Source organism: Mauremys reevesii, linkage group 1 (genome assembly GCF_016161935.1).
Source record: "Mauremys reevesii isolate NIE-2019 linkage group 1, ASM1616193v1, whole genome shotgun sequence".
Taxonomy (NCBI): domain Eukaryota; kingdom Metazoa; phylum Chordata; order Testudines; family Geoemydidae; genus Mauremys; species Mauremys reevesii.
The window spans coordinates 7,736,972-7,742,971 of NC_052623.1; positions in this window are offsets into that span (position 1 = coordinate 7,736,972).

The window sequence follows — 6,000 nt, forward strand, 5'->3', positions numbered from 1 at the left end:
GCAATTGCAGAGGTGTGGGCCCAGAATAAAATAGAATGTGGTAAAATTGATGCAGAAATCCTAGTCACAGGCCCTGATCCTCCACCCCAGAAGCAGTATCGCTATCCAAAAGAGGCAGGAACCAGTGTAAAGGAAACAATTGATGGGCTTTTGAGCCAAGAGGTTTTAGTGGAATAACCCAGCACTAACAATGCTGCCCTATGGCCTGTGCTTAAGAGTGATGGCAAAACCTGGAGACTTGTGATAGATTTTTGCCCCCTCAACCGGGCGACTCCATCTATGGCCCCCGTAGTGGCTAAATATCAGGAGGTGATGGCTTCCATTGTCGGAGGGGCCCGGTGGTTGTCAGTTTTAGATTTGGCTAACACTTTCTTTGCCATCTCCTTACACGAGGACAGCTACTATACATTTACTTTCACCTTGCAGGAAAAACAATTGTGTTTTGCCCGGGTCCCCATGGGCTGGAATAACGCACCTATAATTTGCCTTGCCCGTGTAGCAAAAACATGGGAGGGAATGCCTGAAACGGATAGTGTGATTTCTTATGTGGATGATGTCCTGGTCTGTACACAGCAGCGAATGGCAGAGAGCAGCGAACAGCAGAGAGGCAAACAGAAGGAGTTTTCCTGGGATCCCTCTGAGCAGAGGTACGCTAAGTGCTGCAGTAGGGGGACTGCGCTGGTGAGTATCTGAGTGTCTGTTGGGGGAGCAGTTTGGCAGTTTGATTGCTTGTTTGACCAGTTTGATTTGGGAGTGCTTTGTTCCAGCTGTGCTCTGTTATAAAAAGGCAGTCAGCTGTGAACCAGCTGAGCAGCGAACAGCAGAGAGGCAAACAGAAGGAGTTTGCCTGAGAGTTCGCCTGGAGAGAGCCTACCGAGGCCCCCCTCTCGCAGGTGTCCCTGAGTAGCTTCTGCCACAGGTAAAGAAGCTCTTAGAAGGAAGAGACTATGGATGCTGAGCGATCCGCTGTTGTGACCTGCACAGGATGCGCCATGTTTGTCTTCCTTCCACAGGATAGAAGTGACTTTGTCTGTACAAAGTGCAAGCTGATCTCCATATTGGAAGAGAAGATTCAGGGTCTGGAGAAACAGATATCAACCCTGTGTTCCATAAAAGAAAATGAGGATTTCCTGGATAGACGTCAGGATCAGCTTCAGCGGGCACAATGTTCTGAAGATTCAGAGCAGGCTACGCAGCGGGGACAGAAGGCCAGTGAGGATAATTGGTGGCATGTGACTTCCAGAAGAGGAAAGAGTACCAGAAATGTCCATGTACCAGTACCACAGATACAGGTGAGCAACCGTTTTCATGTTCTCTCCGCAGGTACTAGTGCAGAGAGTGGAGTGGATGATACATCTGAGGGAACAGAGCAGAAGGAGACTCCACTGATTGGAAGGCATGAGATGCGCCGTCCTAGGGATGGGAGTTCCACGACCACCACTCCCAAGAGGAGGAGGAGGAGGGTGGTGGTAGTCGGGGACTCTCTCCTCAGGGGGACTGAGTCATCTATCTGCCGCCCTGACCGGGAAAACCGAGAGGTGTGCTGCTTGCCAGGGGCTAGGATTCACGATGTGGCGGAGAGACTGCCGAGACTCATCAAGCCTTCGGATCGCTACCCCTTCCTGCTTCTCCACGTGGGCACCAATGATACTCCCAAGAATGACCTTGAGCGTATCACTGCAGACTACGTGGCTCTGGGAAGAAGGATAAAGGAGTTTGAGGCGCAAGTGGTGTTCTCGTCTATCCTCCCTGTGGCAGGAAAAGGCCAGGGTAGAGACCGTCAAATCGTGGAAATCAATGAGTGGTTACGCAGATGGTGTCGGAAAGAAGGGTTTGGATTCTTTGACAATGGGATGGTCTTCCAAGAAGAAGGACTGCTAGGCAGAGATGGGCTCCACCTCACGAAGAGAGGGAAGAGCATCTTTGCAACCAGGCTGGCTAACCTAGTGAGGAGGGCTTTAAACTAGGTTCACCGGGAGAAGGAGACCAAAGCCCCGAGGTAAGTGGGGAAGTGGGATACCGGGAGGAAGCACAAGCAGGAGACTGCAAGAGGGGACGACTCCTGTCTCAGACCGAGAAAGCAGGACAATCAGCGAGTTATCTTAAGTGCCTATACACAAATGCAAGAAGCCTGGGGAACAAGCAGGGAGAACTAGAAGTCCTGGCACAGTCAGGGAATTATGATGTAATTGGAATAACAGAGACTTGGTGGGATAACTCACATGATTGGAGTACTGTCATGGATGGATATAAACTGTTCAGGAAGGACAGGCAGGGCAGAAAAGGTGGGGGAGTTGCGTTGTATGTAGGAGAGCAGTATGACTGCTCAGAGCTCCAGTATGAAACTGCAGAAAAACCTGAGAGTCTCTGGATTAAATTTAGAAGTATGAACAACAAGGGTAATGTCGTGGTGGGAGTCTGCTACAGACCACCAGACCAGTGGGATGAGGTGGACGAGGCTTTCTTACAGCAACTAACAGAAGTTGCTAGATCACAGGCTCTGGTTCTCATGGGTGACTTTAATCACCCCGATATCTGCTGGGAGAGCAATACAGCAGTGCACAGACAATCTAGGAAGTTTCTGGAAAGTGTAGGGGACAATTTCCTGGTGCAAGTGCTGGAGGAACCAACTAGGGGAAAAGCTCTTCTTGACCTGCTGCTCACAAACAGGGAAGAAATAGTAGAGGAAGCAATAGTGGATGGGAACCTGGGAGGCAGTGACCATGAGATGGTCGAGTTCATGATGCTGACACAAGTAAAAAAGGAAAGCAGTAGAACAGAGACCCTGGACTTCAGAAAAGCAGACTTCGACTCCCTCAGGGAACTGATGGGCAAGGTCCCCTGGGAGAATAACATTATGGGGAAAGGAGTCGAGGAACGCTGGCTGTGTTTTAAAGAAACCTTATTGAGGTTGCAGGAACAAACCATCCCGATGTGTAGGAAGAAAAGTAAATATGGCAGGCGACCAGCTTGGCTTAACAGTGAAATCCTTGCTCGTCTTAAACACAAAAAAACAGCTTACAATTAGTGGAAGATTGGACAAATAACCAGGGAGGAGTATAAAAGCATTGTTCAGGCATGCAGGTGTGAAATTAGGAAGGCCAAATCACACTTGGAGTTGCAGCTAGCCGGAGATGTTAGGAGTAACAAGAAGGGTTTCTTTAGGTATGTTAGCAACAGGAAGAAAGTCAAGGAAAGTGTGGGCCCCTTGCTGAATGAGGGAGGGAACCTAGTGACAGAGGATGTGGAGAAAGCTAGTGTACTAAATGCTTTTTTTGCCTCTGTCTTCACAGACAAGGTCAGCTCCCAGACAGCTGCACTCTGCATCACGGTATGGGGAGGAGGTGACCAGCTCTCTGTGGAGAAAGAAGTAGTTCGGGGCTATTTAGGAAAGCTGGACGAGCACAAGTCCATGGGGCCGGATGCGCTGCATCCGAGGGTGCTAAAGGAGTTGGCCGATGAGATTGCAGAGCCATTGGCCATTACCTTTGAAAAATCATGGCGATCGGGGGAGGTCCCAGATGACTGGAAAAAAGCTAATGTAGTGCCCATCTTTAAAAAAAGGAAGAAGGAAGATCCAGGGAACTACAGGCCAGTCAGTCTCACCTCAGTCCCTGGAAAAATCATGGAACAGGTCCTCAAGGAATCAATCCTGAACCACTTAAAGGAGGGGAAAGTGATCAGGAACAGTCAGCATGGATTCACCAAGGTCAAGTCATGCCTGACTAACCTAATTGCCTTCTGTGATGAGATAACCGGCTCTGTGGATGAGGGGAAATCAGTGGATGTGCTATTTCTGGACTTTAGCAAAGCTTTTGATACAGTCTCCCACAGTATTCTTGCCAGCAAGTTAAAGTATGGGCTGGATGAATGGATGGTAAGATGGATAGAAAACTGTCTAGATGGTCGGGCTCAACGGGTAGTGATCAGTGGTTCCATGTCTAGTTGGCAGCCAGTATCAAGTGGAGTGCCCCAAGGGTCAGTGCTGGGGCCGGTTTTATTCAATATCTTCATTAACGATCTGGAGGATAGTGTGGACTGCACCCTTAGCAAGTTTGCAGATGACACTAAACTGGGAGGAGTGGTTGATACGCTGGAGGGTAGGGATAGGATACAGAGGGACCTAGACAAATTAGAGGATTGGGCCAAAAGAAATATGATGAGGTTCAACAAGGACAAGTGCAGAGTCCTGCACTTAGGACAGAAGAATCCCATGCACTGTTACAGACTAGGGACCGAATGGCTGGGCAGCAGTTCTGCAGAAAAGGACCTAGGGGTTACGGTGGACGAAAAGCTAAGGCTAATGGCATTTTGGGTTGTATAAGTAGGGGCATTTCCAGCAGATCGAGGGATGTGATCATTCCCCTCTACTCAGCACTGGTGAGGCCTCATTTGGAGTACTGTGTCCAGTTTTGGGCCCCACACTACAAGAAGGACGTGGACAAATTGGAGAGAGTCCAGCGGAGGGCAACAAAAATGATTAGGGGGCTGGAGCACATGACTTATGAGGAGAGGCTGAGGGAACTGGGATTGTTTAGTCTGCAGAAGAGAAGAATGAGGGGGGATTTGATAGCTGCTTTCAACTACCTGAAAGGGGGTTCCAAAGAGGATGGATCTGGACTGTTCTCAGTGGTAGAAGATGACAGATCAAGGAGTAATGGTCTCAAGTTGCAGAGGGGGAGGTTTAGGTTGGATATTAGGAAAAACGTTTTCACTAGTAGGGTAGTGAAGAACTGGAATGGGTTACCTACGGAGGTAGTGGAATCTCCTTCCTTAGAGGTTTTTAAGGTCAGGCTTGACAAAGCCCTGGCTGGGATGATTTAGTTGGGTTTGGTCCTGCTTTGAGCAGGGGGTTGGACTAGATGACCTCCTGAGGTCCCTTCCAACCCTGAGATTCTATGATTCTATGAAAATTTAAAGGTGTTGGACAGAGTGCTGCAAAAGAGTCAGGGAACAGGGTTTAAAGTAATCCCAAAGAAGGCCCAATTGTGCTCCGAACAGGTACACTATCTTGGGGTAACCCAAGGACAAGAAGGGTACTCCCCTGACCAACAGAGGGTTGAGCTGATCCCCAAACTCCCAGCCCCCACAGACATAACCTCTCTGAGATTCTTCCTGGGCATGGTTAACTTTTCCCAAGATTTTATAGAAGGGTTTGTGGAAAAAGCAGCCCCGCTGCATGAATTGCTAAAGAAAGGGGCAGAATGGAAATGGCACCCACAGCAGCAGGAAGCCGTGGCCCAGTTGAAACAAGCCTTGGCCCAAGCCCCAGCCCTATCATATCCTCGGGTAGGAGAACCATTTGTATTACACCTGGCAACTACAGACAAGGGAATGGGAGCTGTGCTAAGCCAGAGCCATGGAACAGATCTCTTACCTGTAGCTTATGCCTCCAAGACACTGAGTGAGATAGAGAAAAGGAGGTCCTGGCACTTGTTGGGGCACTACAGCATTGGGAATACCTGGCGGGTTTGTCCCTTGTGTTCCTAAAAACAACCCACTCCCCAGGGAAGTATGTACTCACTGGTAAAATCAACAGTGGCCACGTATCTAACCCTCAATTGGCAAAATGGACCCTGGGTTTGTTAAACAAAAATGTAGATATGGAAAAAAAACCACAGCACTATCCCCCATACCCTACGGCCTCCTGAGAGAAGGGGAAGAGCACGAATGCCCATTACCTGGGCCACTGCCTAAGGTGCCGGCGCTCTTCGAGGGAGGGACTGCGCTGAGTGAGATGCTGTGAGTAGCAGACATTGTTTGGTTTGTGGACGGCTCTTGTTTTTACGAAAACGGCCATCCGCATGTGGGCTTCACTGCTGTAAAAGTGCCTAGGGGCGAGGTGCTGAGGGGATAGTGTGCACCATATTTTGCCCAAGCAGCCAAAATTGTGGCTATAGCAGTAGCCCTCAAAAATACCCCCACCACACAGGACGTAACCATTTTCACCGACTCAGACTGGGTTCTTCGGTCCCCAGTGGATTGGGTTCTGGAATGGAA